The sequence below is a fragment of the Phyllobates terribilis genome, unplaced genomic scaffold, assembly GCF_046119375.1.
Source record: "Phyllobates terribilis strain yellow unplaced genomic scaffold, ASM4611937v1 Scaffold_1__5_contigs__length_1240528914, whole genome shotgun sequence".
Classification (NCBI taxonomy): Eukaryota; Metazoa; Chordata; class Amphibia; order Anura; family Dendrobatidae; genus Phyllobates; species Phyllobates terribilis.
In genome coordinates this window covers 764,678,397-764,693,610 of record NW_027362761.1, presented here as the reverse complement: position 1 = coordinate 764,693,610, position 15,214 = coordinate 764,678,397, and the positions used below count along the sequence as shown (strand labels likewise).

Genomic DNA, 15,214 nt, shown 5'->3' with positions numbered 1-15,214 from the left:
GGAAGGAGAGGTAGAAACCCTCCTGGATCTGCTCACCCAAGCCAAGGCGGGTGGGTCCATCGAGGATGTGGGGGTTGGCCACCAGCTCACGGAGGACCAACGGTCCCAGCTGGGGACCACCCTGCACCCCTTCCGGGGGCTGTTCAGCAGCCTGCCCGGAAGGACTGAGATGGCTGTCCACGACGTGGACACTGGCGATCACCCGCCGATCCGGCGTTCAGCATATCGGGTCTCTTTCGAGGTGCAGGGAAACATGCGCCAAGAGATAGACGAGATGCTGAAGCTGGGGGTGATCCAGGCATCCAGCAGCGCGTGGGCCTCGCCTGTAGTCCTCGTACCAAAGAAGGACCGAACTACACGGTTCTGCGTGGACTACCGGGGGCTCAACGCTGTAACGGCCACCGATGCGTTCCCCATACCACGCATCGATGACCTGCTCGATCGGATGGCCGGGGCTAAGTACCTGACCATCATGGATCTGAGCCGGGGGTACTGGCAGATTCCTCTGACCCCCGCGGCAAGGGAACGCTCTGCCTTTATCACCCCTTTTGGACTGTACGAGTCCACAGTGATGCCATTCGGCATGAAGAATGCCCCTGCCACTTTTCAGCGGATGGTCAATACGCTGCTTGAGGGACTTGAAGGGTACGCGGCTGCGTACTTGGACGATATTGCAGTCTTCAGTCCCACTTGGGAGGATCACCTAGAGCACCTGCGGCAGGTGCTCGGTCGGATCCACCGGGCAGGCTTGACCATCAAGCCGGAAAAGTGCCAGCTGGGCATGAGTGAGGTCCTCTACCTGGGTCACCGGGTAGGCGGGGGGGTTCTGAAGCCAGAACCGGGGAAAGTGGATGCCATCGCATCCTGGCCCACTCCTAGGACCAAAAAGCAGGTGATGTCCTTCTTGGGGACCGCCGGGTACTATAGGAGGTTCGTCCCACACTATAGCACCCTGGCCAAGCCCCTGACGGACCTCACCAAGAAGAAGCTGCCCGTCGCAGTCGACTGGACAGTCGCCTGCGAGACAGCTTTCGGGGCACTCAAGGCCGCCCTAAGTAGCTCCCCTGTACTGCAAGCTGCCGACTTCGACCGGCCATTTGTGGTACAGACCGACGCCAGTGACTTTGGCCTCGGTGCTGTGCTAAGTCAGGTCAACACGACAGGCCAGGAACATCCTGTCTTGTACCTGAGCAGGAAGCTACTGCCCCGGGAGGTGGCTTACTCCACGGTGGAAAAAGAATGCCTGGCAATTGTATGGGCCCTGCAGCGTCTGCAGCCCTACTTGTACGGGAGCCATTTCACCGTGGAGACGGACCACAACCCCCTCAGCTGGTTACACACGGTCTCTGGGTCGAATGGCAGGTTGCTACGCTGGAGCCTCGCTCTCCAGCAGTACCACTTCTCCATTCGCCACAGAAGAGGCCGTGACCACGGTAACGCTGACGGGTTATCCCGGCAAGGGGAGGGTGCAGAAGGACGCACGGGGGAACACAGGAATGTGCTACCCCCTCGCGCCCTCGTATAGGGGGAGGTGTGATGAACCTGTAGCCGCCATCTTGGTAATGATAAATCATATCCAGGGATGGCCACACTTCAGCAGCCCCCACCCTTGGGACCTTCTGTTAAAACGTCAACTAGATAGTTTCCCCCCATCCAGGCTCCTGTAAGATAAGAAGCCTACTTAACACTTGAATGCTAGGAGCTTCAAAGACTTCGAGAGGAAACACAGCCAGCAGGGGGGGGTGCTTCGTCTATCTGTACCTGACCATTTGTCCCATAGGACTAGTTTCTTTGTCTGTCACAAGCATGGAGGCATAAGATATAGAAACATGAAAAGTACACGCATGTTGCATGGGATGGGCCAATAAAAAAATATCACGGCGTCCCGGAGCCATTGCGCACACAAGCCTCCGCGGTAGACGTTTGTACGTGCTCTGGAAGCCAAGATATAGCGCGGAGCCATTCCTGAGGACCGTATGGTATCATAATTGATATCAAAAGGTCGGTTACGGCGGCCCGAATCCATGGGAACCCCTGGGGGTATCATGAGACCATCCCAGAAGAAGTTATTGGGTTCCATAGAATTTGGGCTTCTGATCGAAGTTAGACCTGAGGGTGGAGACTGAGTCAGCTGACCTCACCAGCAGTGGGCGGGACAGGGCAGGTAAGATAGCAGGACAGACAAGAGACAAGTCAGTCTTGACCCAAGAGTGGTGTGCTGAACATCTGAGCACCAGCTGAGGCCACCAAGGGGAGGAGCAGTTTGACCATGCGGTGGTAGGCCTCAGCCTGTAACAAAGAACCGTGCCTGCGACCGCAGAATCCTCTCCCTGCGTCACAAGAAAATCAAGAAACCGGTAACTGATATGCTGTGGTGATTCTGTGTGTTGTATTCCATTGTTGTATAGTTTAGCCTGACCTTATACCTGTGTATATTTAGTTGTATATCGTGTATCTAGTGTATTATTATAATCAATTACCTCAAGTAATTGTGGGCCTGCCTTTTATTCTGCATAACGAACGCACGTCCGTGTGAGCTCGGCTCAAGCCAAAACGCTACCCAGGGTTGGTTCCTGACCCGATATAGGCCCATTCACGGACTGGGCGTATATCTAAAATAGGGACTGGTGGCAGCATACCAACTGGGGATTGGGGAAGGCTGGTAGGGACGGTCGGAGGTTCAGATATATATATTCCTGGCGCGGCCAAGGAAGATATATATACCGCCCTCACTACAGAGGGCCCCGATACCCAGTAGGTTACAGGACAGTCTCCCTGGCGACCGCTTATCCTAGGTGCAGTTCCTTGACTGACCTGAGGCTAAGAGGGCGCTAGCGAGTTGTGCTGTGTAGTGACGTTACGGTTTAGTGACGTTGAAGGGATAACACACTACCGTGTTCCCTGCGCTGGTTGCAGCTACCTGGCACTACTTTCTCTAGGTGCAGTACCTTGACTGACCTGAGAGGTAAGGGGGCGCCAGAGAGCTGCACCCACCGGCCGGCTTTCGTCACACAGACCATCTGGGCCTTGTGATTTGTTTGGACCAGACAAAAGGCACTTGCATACAGCGCGGGGATAATTAAAAAGGTATTTTTGGTATATTGGGGCAGTTAGGGGATGGTGGACACATTTGTGTAATGCAGTATAGGCGCTCAGAAAGGTAATGGCATTGGTTTACACACTAAAATAATGGTAACAGGCTCCCTTTAACCCCTTTACCCCCAAGGGTGGTTTGCACATTAATGTTCAGGCCAAATTTTTCAATTCTGACCACTGTCACTTTGAAGTAATAACTCTGGAACGCTTCAACGGATCCCACTGATTCTGAGACTGTTTTTTCATGACATATTGTACTTCATGATAGTGCTAAAATTTCTTCTATATCACTTGTATTTATTTGTGGAAAAAGAACGGAAACTGGGCGAAAATTTTGAAAATTTCGCAATTTTTAAACTTTTAATTTTCATACCCTTAAATAAGAGAGATGTCGCACAAAATAGTTAATAATTAACATTTTCCACATGTCTACTTTACATCAGCACAATTTTGTAACCAGAATTTTTTTTGTTAGGGAGTTATATGGGCTAAAAGTTGACCAGAGATTTCTCATTTTTACAAAAAATTAACAAAACCATTTTTTTAGGAACCACATCACATTTGAAGTGACTTTGAGAGGTCTATATGACAGAAAATACCCAAAAGTGACACCATTCTAAAAACTGCACCCCTCAAGGTGCTCCAAAACCACATTCAAGAAGTTTATTAACCCTTCAGGTGCTTCAGGAATTTTTGGAATGTGGAAGAAAAAAATGAACATTTTAACTTTTTTCACAAAAATGTTATTTAGACCCCAATTTTTTTTTCCGCAAGGGTGTCAGGAAAAAATGGACCCCAAAATTTGTTGTGCAATTCCGTCTGAGCACGCTGATACCCCATATGTGGTGCAAAACCACTGTTTGGGCACACTGCAGGGTTCGGAAAGGAAGGAGCGCTATTTGACTTTTTGAACATAAAAATTGTTTGAATAATTAGCGGATGCCATGTTGCGTTTGGAGATCCCTGATGTGCCTAACCAGTGGAAACCCCCCCACAAGTGACCCTATTTTGGAAACTAGACCCCCTCAGGGAACTTATCTAGAAGTGTGGTGAGCAGCTTGAACCCCAAGGTGCTTCACAGAAGTTTATAACACTGAGCTGTAAAAATAAAATTTTCACATTTTTCCCACAAAAAATGTTTTTCAGACCCCAATTTTGCATTTTAATAAGGCTAACTGGAGAAATTGCACCATACCATTTGTGGTACAATTTCTCCTGAGTAAGCAGATGCTTGGCAGGGCTTGGAAGGGAAGGAGCGTCATTTGATTTTTTGAATGCAAAATTTACTTGAATAATTAGCGGACGCCATTTTGCGTTTGGGGAGCCCCTGATGTGCCTAAACAGTGGAAACCCCCCACAAGTTACACCATTTTCGAAACTTCACACCTCAAGGATTTTATCAAGGGGTATAGTGAACATTTTGAACCCAGAGGTACGACACAGAATTTGATAACATTAGATCATCATATTGAATAAGTTGTCATTAGTCTTGAGTGCAAGTGCTCGCTACTTGCATCGGGTACTCGGGTATGCACCAAGTATCGCGGGTGCTCGAGCCCCCCCCACGTTTCACGGTTGGTGGACACGCAAAAAAAAACATGCAGGGATCGCTCGTGCATGGCAGGCAATCCCTGCAAGTTTTTTTTTGGCCGTATAACAGCTGCAAAACACATGGGGCGAAGACTTGAGCATGTCACTCGAGCACCCGCGATACTCGGTGCATACCCGAGCACCCGATGCAAACTCAAGTAGCGAGCACTTGCGCTCAACACTAGTCGCCATATCGTCATCATTTTTTTTCTCTTTACTTCTGAAAAATCTAAACCTCAACCCTAACCCTAGAGTTTATTTTTTATGCCGTTCCTCGTGCAGTATAAGTGATTAGACGAGTTTATTCTTCTTGTCGGTGCGATTACAAAGATACCAGATTCATATTGGCTTTTATGATTGACAGCTGTCACACACTAAAAAACTTTTTTTGCAAAGACTAGTTTTTGCATCGCCATATTTTGAGAGCTATAATTTTTCCATATTTCGGCCGAAAGAGTCATGTGATGGCTTGTTTTTTTGCAGGACAGTTGATGTTTTTATTGGTACCATTTTCGGGCACTTGATATTTTTTGATCGCTTTCTATCCCGAATTTTTGGAGGCAGAATAAACAAAAACTAACAATTCAGGAGTTGTTGTTTTTTTATGCCGTTCTGTGTGTGGTAAAATTGATAAGGCAGCTTTATTCTTCGGGTCAGTCCGTGTACAGCGGTACCGCATTTATATCTTTTTTTATGTTTTGGCGCTTTTACACAATAAAAACGATTTTATAGAAAAAATAATTGTTTTCTCATCGCTGTATTCTGAGCGCTATAACTTTTTTATTTTTCGCTGATGGAGCTGTATGGCGGCTTGTTTTTTGCTGGACAAGATGACGTTTTCAGCAGTACCATTTTTATTTACATTCGTCTTTTTGATCGCGTTTTATTCCATTTTTTTGTTTGGCGGTATGATGATAAAGCATAGTTTTTTGCTTCTTTTTTTTTATACCATGTTCACTAAAGGGGTTAACTAGTGGTATGTTTTATAGGTCAGGTCGTTCCGGATGCGGCGATACCAAATATGTGTACTTCTATTGTTTTGTTTTTTTTCATAAGAATATTTATTTATGGGTACAGTATTTTTTTGGGGGGGGATTATTTTTTTCACTTTTTTTTTTATATTCTTACAATTTTTTCTTCTTTTTTTTTTCACTTTCTGACACTTTTCTTACTTTTACAGTTTGTCCCACTATGGGACTTTCACTTTTTACATTCTGATCGGTTGTATAGCATAGAGAGCAACAGCATCCCTGTGCTATCCAGGCTGTCAGAGCTGCACAGGGAGAAGTTACTTTGGTCGCACGCTGCGCATGACTAAAGTAACTTCTTGCCTCCTGGTGACCCGTATGTTGTCATGACAACATTGGGTCACCATGACAACATCCGGGACCTGGCACAGACACCGCGGGATATCGGAGAGAAGGTAAGTTTCGGCGCTTACCTCCCCCCTTGCTCCCGCAATGCTGCAATCAACTTTGATCGCATGATTTTGGGAGTTAATGTGCAGGGAGCGGTGCAGCACCGCTCCTTGCACATAGTACCGGGTGTCAGCGGTGGAAATCGTCAGGGCATACTAATACATATCTGGCCCATAAGGCCCAGGGCGCAGATATTTATTAGTACGCCTTGGGCCAGAAAGGGGTTAAAAGGGATATCCGAGACGTAAAAAAAATGTGCCTAAGCACTAACAGTCAGGTAGTTGCTACCTACTTGCCTGTTGTGCCTGGCGCCGATCTCCGCCGGCACAGAGCGGTCACAGACTTCCACACGTCAACAGAGCGGCAGCTTTTCTTGTTGACAGGGCGGTACTACTGCCATCATGCTGATTGACAGCCGGCTTCTCGCTGCCTAATTGGGGGAAGCCAGCTGTCAATCAGCATGCCAGTAGTCCCACCCTGTCAACAGGAAGAGAAACCACTGCTGTTGACAAATCAGCTGAATCTCCGGTGGAGCCGTCAATGACTGGCACCAGGTACAATAGGAAGATAGTTTCCTCTTTTAGTAACTACATGCCGGTTAGGGTTTAGGCACTTTTTTTTTTTTTTTTTTTTTAGGTCCCGGATATCTCCTTTAAGGAATTTATCTATCGGTGTAGTAAGCATCTTGAACCAAGAGGTGATTCGCTAAATGTTATAACACTTGGAGAACGAAAACTTTAAAAAAAAAAAAATTTCCACTGAGATGTTGCTTTTACCCCAAATTTTTCTGAAGGGGTAATAGGAGAAAATGAACACAACAATTTCTCTCGAGTATAATAATAATCTCTCCCATTGGGGCTCACAATCTACATTCCCTTTCAGTATGTGTTTGGAGTATGGGAGGAAACCCACGCAAATGTGGGGAGAACATACAAACTCCTTGCAGATGTTGTTCATGGTGGGATTTGAACCTAGGACCCCAGCGTTACAAGGTTGCAGTGCTAACCACTGAGCCACCGCGCTGCCCATACTATACCATGGCATTCCCCATATGTGGTTGGAAGCTGCTGATTAGGCACACCGCAAATTTCAGAAAGGAAGGAGCGCCCCAAATTTTTCACTTTCACCGGGAGCAATGTGTAACAAATTGTGATGTCCATTTTCAAACAATTTCTTCTGAGCACGGCAATACCCCACATGACGTCATACAGTATTGGTTGGGCACATTGCAAGAGTCAGTAGGAAGGAGCGCTATTTGATTTTTGGAGTGAAGATTTTCCTGGCATAGCATATACGTAGATGCAGTCCGCTCACCTATGTGCATCCATGCACGTAATCACCCATCAAGTAACGGCAGTAAAACAGGTTCCCATAAAAATTCCAAAGGACCAGACCCAGCACATTAAAACTTGTCTTTATTGTAATCCATATAAAAACGTGTGCAAGTCAAGCCGTTGGGTGCATATATCTCACCGGTACAATAAGTCTCAGGAAGGCATCAGATAAGGTTGACCTACTTTGAACTTATAACCTAGGTTTAATTCAAATGGCACAGAATTTATAGCCCCTGATAAAACACTAGAATGTGGGAGATACAACTATATTGTTTTATCTTCAATGGTACAATATTAGATCTATTTCATGGTTTAGACCTCATGGAAAAGAGTAGTTTTACATTAAAATCCAGTATGTTTCCCTGTATAAAAGGGCTAGTCTCCAATACCCACCTCTTGGTGATTGGTCAACCCTTTCCAATCCGAAAAGTTTAAATCCAGTAAGATCTCATTTGTGGCTACTTTTGAGGGGTTAACCAATTCATGTTTGTTTGAACCCCTCCGTTTATGTTCATTAATACTTTGGTGCAGCGTATATCTCAAATCGCATAATGTGCACTCTAGGCAATATTCCGTATACGGGCTATTACAAAGTCCCAAATATCAGAATAAGGTGAATAATCTCATTTTTATTAATGAACAGGTGAAGACAATAAGAAATGATTAAAATATTAAAAACAGCGCGTTGGGGTGGACGCATGTCTGGCATACGGGAGGCACTGATCTTATAGTAAGTCATTCTTTGTACTACTTTATATCCTATCATGTAGTTTACTTTCTCTGGAGGACTTTCATTATTGTGTTCCCTACTCATGGCTATTTCCATTGCCCTTTTCTCTATTATTATTTATCACTATTCTCATTATTATTCATGATAGAGTGCGATTCAAGCACTTATGTAATATCATCTGCTGGTACTATATAGCTCACTCCTATATTTATTTTCATTAATTTTGTATATTCACTTATGTCTTCATGATATATTTTTTTATAATTGCTGCATTGATTAATTGTATTTTTTATCACTTATTTATTTTTTTATTTTTTTTATACACTTTATTTACACATTTTTTGCTTGTATTTATAATAATATTTTGCCTCCTTTTCCTCTCTCCCGTATGTATTATTAATCACCTTGTATTCAGACATTCGCCCCTGTTTTTAATATTTTAATAATTTCTTATTGTCTTCACCTGTTCATTAATAAAAATGAGATTATTCACCTTATTCTGATATTTGGGACTTTATGATCGGCTTTTCTCTTTGTTTTTTGTTACATGTTTTTTCCGATTGTCCCGTCTGCTTATATTAGTCCTTCACTCCAGATGGTTTAATAATTACATATATATATATATATATATATATAATATATATATATACTCTTAGTATTCACCACCGGAGGTATATCTCTGACTTTCTTGTATTATATTATTACGGGCTATTACAATTAGTAAACAGATTAATATTCTATTCATTCCCATCAATTACCCCATTATTTTTTTGGTTTGCGTGTTTGCAATTTTACATGATGCACATTTACTAGTACCACACTTGTAAAATCCCCTCTCTGATAAGCATGTACTCCTATTTCGTTTGTCCCCAATTACCAGACCAGGAGACAGCATTCCAGCTAGTGAGGGGTCACTTTTTAGGGGAAAAATTACAGCCCTCATATATCAAATCACAAAGTACAGAATCCCCTCTTAACATTGGAAGATGCCTTTAGGTTATGTTATATTACCACGATGAGCTGTTGGTGAGTTTTTGATGTTGCAGAATTTCTGCGCCTATTAAGTACAATAGGTTTCTTTTTGTTTTTTTCATTGTGATCTTGAGGACTTTTTTGTTTTTGTTTTTTTTACATGCTTTTTTGGTATGTCATGTTTTAAATAAAGTTACTTTGTTTTTGATATTTCTTAATATTTGACTTTGACAAAATTTTATATATTTATGTGCTGATGACATATGTTTTTGATGCATTTCCGCTGTGTTTTACCTGCGGATTTTCCGCCTCTAATGAAAGTCTATCAAAAAAAAAAAATTCACATAAAATGCAGCTTATCCGCAAGAGAAATGGACTTGTTGCGGATTTGAAACACCCACCACAGGGCAGTATACAGTGAGTAAAAGAAAAGCACAGAGGACATGAGATTTCTATAAATCCCATTCACTTTGCTGGAGCTGTAAGACGCAGTGGTTTGACACAGAAAAAGTATGAAGCGTCAAAAACTCATCGTAGGCACACATCCTTGATTTGATTAAATTCACTAGTATAAGTGATAAATACCTGGCTTGTCAAATTATTTCTCATTTGCTTATTTTCAATTAAATCCAGACAGTTCTTCTGTTCTATTATATTTAAGCCCTCTTTAGCATTCAATTTGGATAATTATGGCTACTCGGTCTAGTACATATTCAAATTTGTTCCTCTAAAAAAATTCTCATAATTCGTACAATTTTGTTTCGCTATAGTGACCTCACCAACCGGAACACTCATGGTATGCCTTGGGTGTCATGAATTAGGTAATATAATTTTGCAGGCTAAGACCTTTTTTTGAAAAGTACATGTATACCCTTAGTGTTCTTATTATAATTTAATTTTAAATCCAAAAATGATATGCTATCCTTATTAAGTAGGTACATTTTAAACCACCTGCATTGCTGTTAAAATGGTCAAAAAGGTGTGGTATAGTCTTCATATCAGCCGATGATAATAATGTCGTCTATGCAGGGTCCACACCACACTAAACAATTGAAAAAGGGCTTGGACTTCCTAAATACATTTTACTTACCACAATGAAGCTAAAAGATTGCAAAGGAGTGTGAAAATTTTGTGTATATTGACGTGCCGGTGCATTCTAAAAGAATCATCAAGCATAAAAGAATCATGTGTTAGCAAATAACCCAAAGCTATGATGATGAACAATCATAGATCTGACTGTATGTAGTATGTTTGTTCAGGTACTCCTTAAAGAGAATCTGTCAGGTGATTTTTCCTTAGCATACGAATAGTATCTTGAAATAGGGCTTGGGCAGCCCTTTCAGAATATGTAACGTTTATTGCCGTACCTTGTCCCGTTGTCTTGCTTTAAGCTCCGGACAATTCAGAGTCACAATTCAAGCATATGTAAATCCAAAGTAACTATGCCACCCCACGACTAAAAGCCCACCCATCCTCTGTATCGGCATCAGTGATAGTAAAAATCTTGCGCATGTGAGATGCCTCACTGACACCGGTGAATGGTTCTGTCGGAATCTTCTATTTTTGGAGATTGAGGCTGAAAATATGTTGTAAGTTCTCAGCGCAGAGCATAGGATAAAGGAGAACCAAACCTTTGGCTGAATTCTGACAGCCCTGGGTCTTCTGACCTGAACTTGACAGCTTTATAAATTTTTATGATGCTGTCAAGTTGGGGTCAGGAAACCCGTGGCCAGTCTGTACATCATAGTCGGTACACTAGATGTCTAAATTCAGTATTTATATAAATTTTCAGAAGGCAAAATGAATTCATGTAAGCCATGTTTAGTTTTTGTCGTCTATAGTTACTTATAGGAATATAGTTTACAGTTTCATCAATATATGCTTGAAATATTCCCATTTATCATTTGTATCACTGTGTTATAGTAGTTGCTCCCGGTCAATGTCATGAACCGCTTCCTTCAACCTGGGAAAATTGTCCTTTTTAAAAGTGAGCATTTTTGCCATCGCTTCCAAAATTTGTATTGTAGTGCTTGAACAAAAATAAATCATCCATTGTGGTCAACTGGTACCAATATTTTGTAAATAGTAGCTTCCCCAACATACTCTGTATTGTTACAAACTGTCGAGATTCATTGCACAGTTCTGCAGTTTATCCAGTTTGAAGGTAAATGGGTCTAAGTCTGTGCATGAACTTCTCTCAGTGGTACAAATTCTCCCATCTTCTGTCCCACCCGCCGTAGTCCTTCATGTCACCCAATTTTAATACCTTGGTGTGCAAGTCACTGCTGATATAACCCAATGTCACCAACTCAACTTCGATCCCCTTTTAAGTTCCACTGAGCAAAAATTATATGCTTGGTCACCGCTACCCTTAACCCTCATAGGCCGTATCAATATATTTAAAGAGGACCTGTCAGCAGAATATTGGACCCCTAATAAAACATATGAGTGTAAGAAGCATTTGATGCTTCTTACATTCATATCTTTGCATTAGAATTTTGTTAAAGGGAACCTGTCACCAGGTTTGTCCCGTATGAGGTAAGACCACCACCTTTCAGTCGTGATATACAGCATTCTAATATGCTGTATATATGCCTCAAATCCGGCCTGCAACAAAAGAAACACCTTTTATAATACTCTCCTACGGGACGGTCCGGTCCGACGAGTGTCTCTTTTTTGATCCCGTGTCTCCCTTTTTGCGATGCTGACCTCCCTCTGTGCTTCGTGTGGATGAAGCGTCCTATGTCATCCACACAGTGACCCGGGCATTACCCTCCTGTGCAGACGTACTTCTCTGACCTGTCGAGAGCAGAGTAAAGTACTGCAGTGCGCATACGCCGAAAAAGGTCAAAGAGCCCCAGCACATGCGCACTGCAATATTTTGCTCTGTCCTGGTCAGGACAGAGAAGTACGTCTGCACAGAAGCTCAATGCCGGGAACAATGTGTGGATAATTTAGGACCTGTCATCCACACACAGTACAGAAGGAGGATGGCATCTCAAGAAGAAGGGAGGTGCCGGGCCAAGACTAGCGACGCCCATCGGACCCAACTGCTCCATAGGTAAGTATTATAGAACGTGTTTTCCTTTTGTTGAAGACTGGATTTGGGCCATATATACAGCATTTTTGAATGCTGTATATCAGGGCTGAAGGGTGGTGGCCTTATCTCATATGAGACCAATCTGGAGACAGGTTCTCTTTAAGAGATTTTTGAGAAATCTATTTTCGAAGTTTTATACTCAAGTGCATCAGGGTGTGAATTTCACCCACCAGCTCTGCTGTACTTTGTACTGTACTTTGCCATCCATTGATTGGCTGACCCAGACAATGACATTGCGGGAGACGGTACATTGATCTTGTAATGTCATCAAGGGCTCACTACTCAGGCGCTGTACCGCCCCTTCTGATGAAGCTGTTTCGGCCACTGATGGCACCTGTGCAATGGAGACAGGTGATTAAGAGAAGAGTGATCTGTCAGTCAATGACCAAAGGGTGGCGATGTACAGCAGAGCTGGTTAGTGAAGTGCTCACCCTGATTCACTTAAGAATAGAATTTCAAAAATAGATTTTTCAATAATGCCCCAATGAAATTCTTCTAAAGGTATGAATGTAATAAGCATTAAAGGGCATTTTGACTTATACCTTTAGTTAGGGGTCCAATATCCTGAGAACGAACGTACTCCATTTTGTGTTTGTGTATCCATTTTGTCTCATGACTAGTGTTGAGCGATACCTTCCGATATCAGGAAATATCGTATCGGATTGGATCGGGCCGATACCCAAAAAGTATCGGATATCGCCGATTCCGATACCGGAAACCAATGCAAGTCAATGGGACACAAATATCGGAATGAAAATAAACCCTTTCTTTCCTTGTAGGTTAATTCTACATGAAGTAAAACAACTAAGAATAATGTAGAATGACATGAAAAGCCGGCAATTCATCAGCGGCATTCACCGGTACCCAACAATTTACAACAGAAAGAATAGAGCTTCACACATAGATTAGATAGATAGAAACATGTCAGTCACATATATATGAAGTACAGTGACAGTGTTGCTTACTGTACTTGTCATTTAGTGTAAAGGATTTATTAAAAAAAATAATAATGTTTTCATGCACAGTCTCTTAAAAAAAGCCGGCCGGCAATTCATCAGCGGTACCCGACAATTTAGAATAGAAAGAATAGAGAATCACACATAGATAGAAACATGTCAGTCACATATATATGAAGTACAGTGATAGTGTTGCTTACTGTACTTGTCATTTAGTGTTAAAATAAAGGATTTATTTAAAAAAAAAATTGGCGTGGGGTTCCCCTTAATTTTAGGCTCTAGCGGAGGTTAAGCAGACGGCTGGGGCAGATGTTTGAAGCCTGGGAAGGGGGTAATACCCACGGAGCTTCCCAGGCTACTAATATCAGCCCCCAGCTGAATACCTAGCCTTTACTAGCTATTAAAATGGGGGAACCCCCCCAAAAAATGACGTGGGGTCCCCCCTAATTTAATAGCTAGCAAAGGCTAGGCAGACAGCTGGGGGCTGATATTAATAGCCCAGGAAGGGAGCCATGAATATTGGCCCCCTCCCAGGCTAGAAACACCAGCCGTCAGCCGCCCCAGAAATGGCGCATCCATAGGATGCGCCAATTCTGGCACTTAGCCTCGCTCTTCCACGCTGCCCTGGTGCGGTGGTAGGGGGTAATAGGGTTGGGGTTGATGTCAGCTTATAATGCCAGCTGACATCAAGCCCAGGTTAGTAATGGAGAGGCGTCTATAAGACACCCCCATTACTAACCCCATAGTCAAAGTTAAAAGAAAACACAAACACCCAGAATAAAGTCCTTTAATTGAAATAAAGACACAATTCTTTATTGTTCTAAATTAAACCATACTTACCATCACGCCCATTCCAGCTGAAGCCAACGATCTCCTGCAATAAAAGTAAAATAATAAAGCAACCTCATCCTTACCTCTCCATGGTTCCCACGACAGCTTCAGCTCTGCTACATCGAGATGACAGGCTGGACCGCAGCAGAACGCTGCCATCCAGCCTGTCATCCCGCAGACACTGAGAAGCGCAGGCATGCTTGCGCTCCTCAGTGTCTCTCTGTGACGTCATCCAGATGAGCCGAGTTCATGTCCAATGAACTCAGCTCACCTCATGCACGTCACTGACAGCGTGGGAAAATTCTCCTGCACTCAGCGCTTCAGCGTGAGAATTTTCCCACGCTGTCAGTGACGTGCATGAGGTGAGGTCATGTCCAATGAACTCAGCTCACCTCATGCACGTCACTGACAGCGTGGGAAAATTCTCACGCTGAAGCGCTGAGTGCAGGAGAATTTTCCCACGCTGTCAGTGACGTGCATGAGGTGAGCTGAGTTCATTGGACATGACCTCGGCTCATCTGGATGACGTCACAGCCAGACACTGAGGAGTGGAAGCTTGCCTGCGCTTCTCAGTGTCTGCGGGATGACAGGATGGATGGCAGCGTTCTGCTGCGGTCCAGCCTGTCATCTCGATGTAGCAGAGCTGAAGCTGTCGTGGGAGCCATGGAAAGGTAAGGATGATGTTGCTTTATTATTTTTCTTTTATTGCAGGAGATCGTTGGCTTCAGCTGGAATGGGCGTGATGGTAAGTATGGTTTAATTTAGAACAATAAAGAATTGTGTGTTTATTTCAATTAAAGGACTTTTTTCTGGGTGTTGCGTTTTTTTAAATACTTTACTAGAAATTCATGGTGGTCATGTCTAATATTGGCGTGACCCCATGAATTTCGGGCTTAGGGCCAGCTGATAATGCCAAGCTGGCCTTAACCCCTTTATTACCCAGTGAGCCACCGCACCAGGGCCCTGGATGAGTTGGGTACAGCGCCAGAAGATGGCGCTTCTATGAACGCGCCATTTTCTGGGGCGGCTGCGGACTGCAATTTGCAGCGGGGGTGGCCCAGAAAGCTTGGGTCTCCCTGCGCTGCGGATTCCAGCCCCCAGTTGCCTAGTTGTATCTGGCTGGGCACAAAAATAGGGCGAAGCCCCACGCATTTTTTTTTTAAATTATTTCATGAAATTCATGGAAT

At 43.6% G+C, this 15,214-nt stretch overlaps 2 protein-coding genes across 4 annotated transcripts in view; one reads left to right on the top strand and one right to left on the bottom strand.

Annotated features, from left to right (window-relative positions):
* PURG (purine rich element binding protein G) overlaps positions 1 to 15,214 on the top strand; it is an 86,233-nt gene that overhangs the window by 6,254 nt on the left and 64,765 nt on the right. The window contains exon 2 of one of the 3 annotated variants that reach the window (XM_073636949.1): positions 8,082 to 8,168. The exons of the other annotated variants lie outside the window; for them this stretch is intronic. The gene's annotated coding sequence lies outside the window, so the exon portion shown is untranslated. The remainder of the gene's footprint in view (positions 1 to 8,081; positions 8,169 to 15,214) is intronic. 3 annotated transcript variants of the gene reach the window in all.
* The window catches only part of WRN (WRN RecQ like helicase), a 202,690-nt gene that overhangs the window by 148,421 nt on the left and 39,055 nt on the right, over positions 1 to 15,214 (bottom strand). The window lies entirely within an intron of this gene.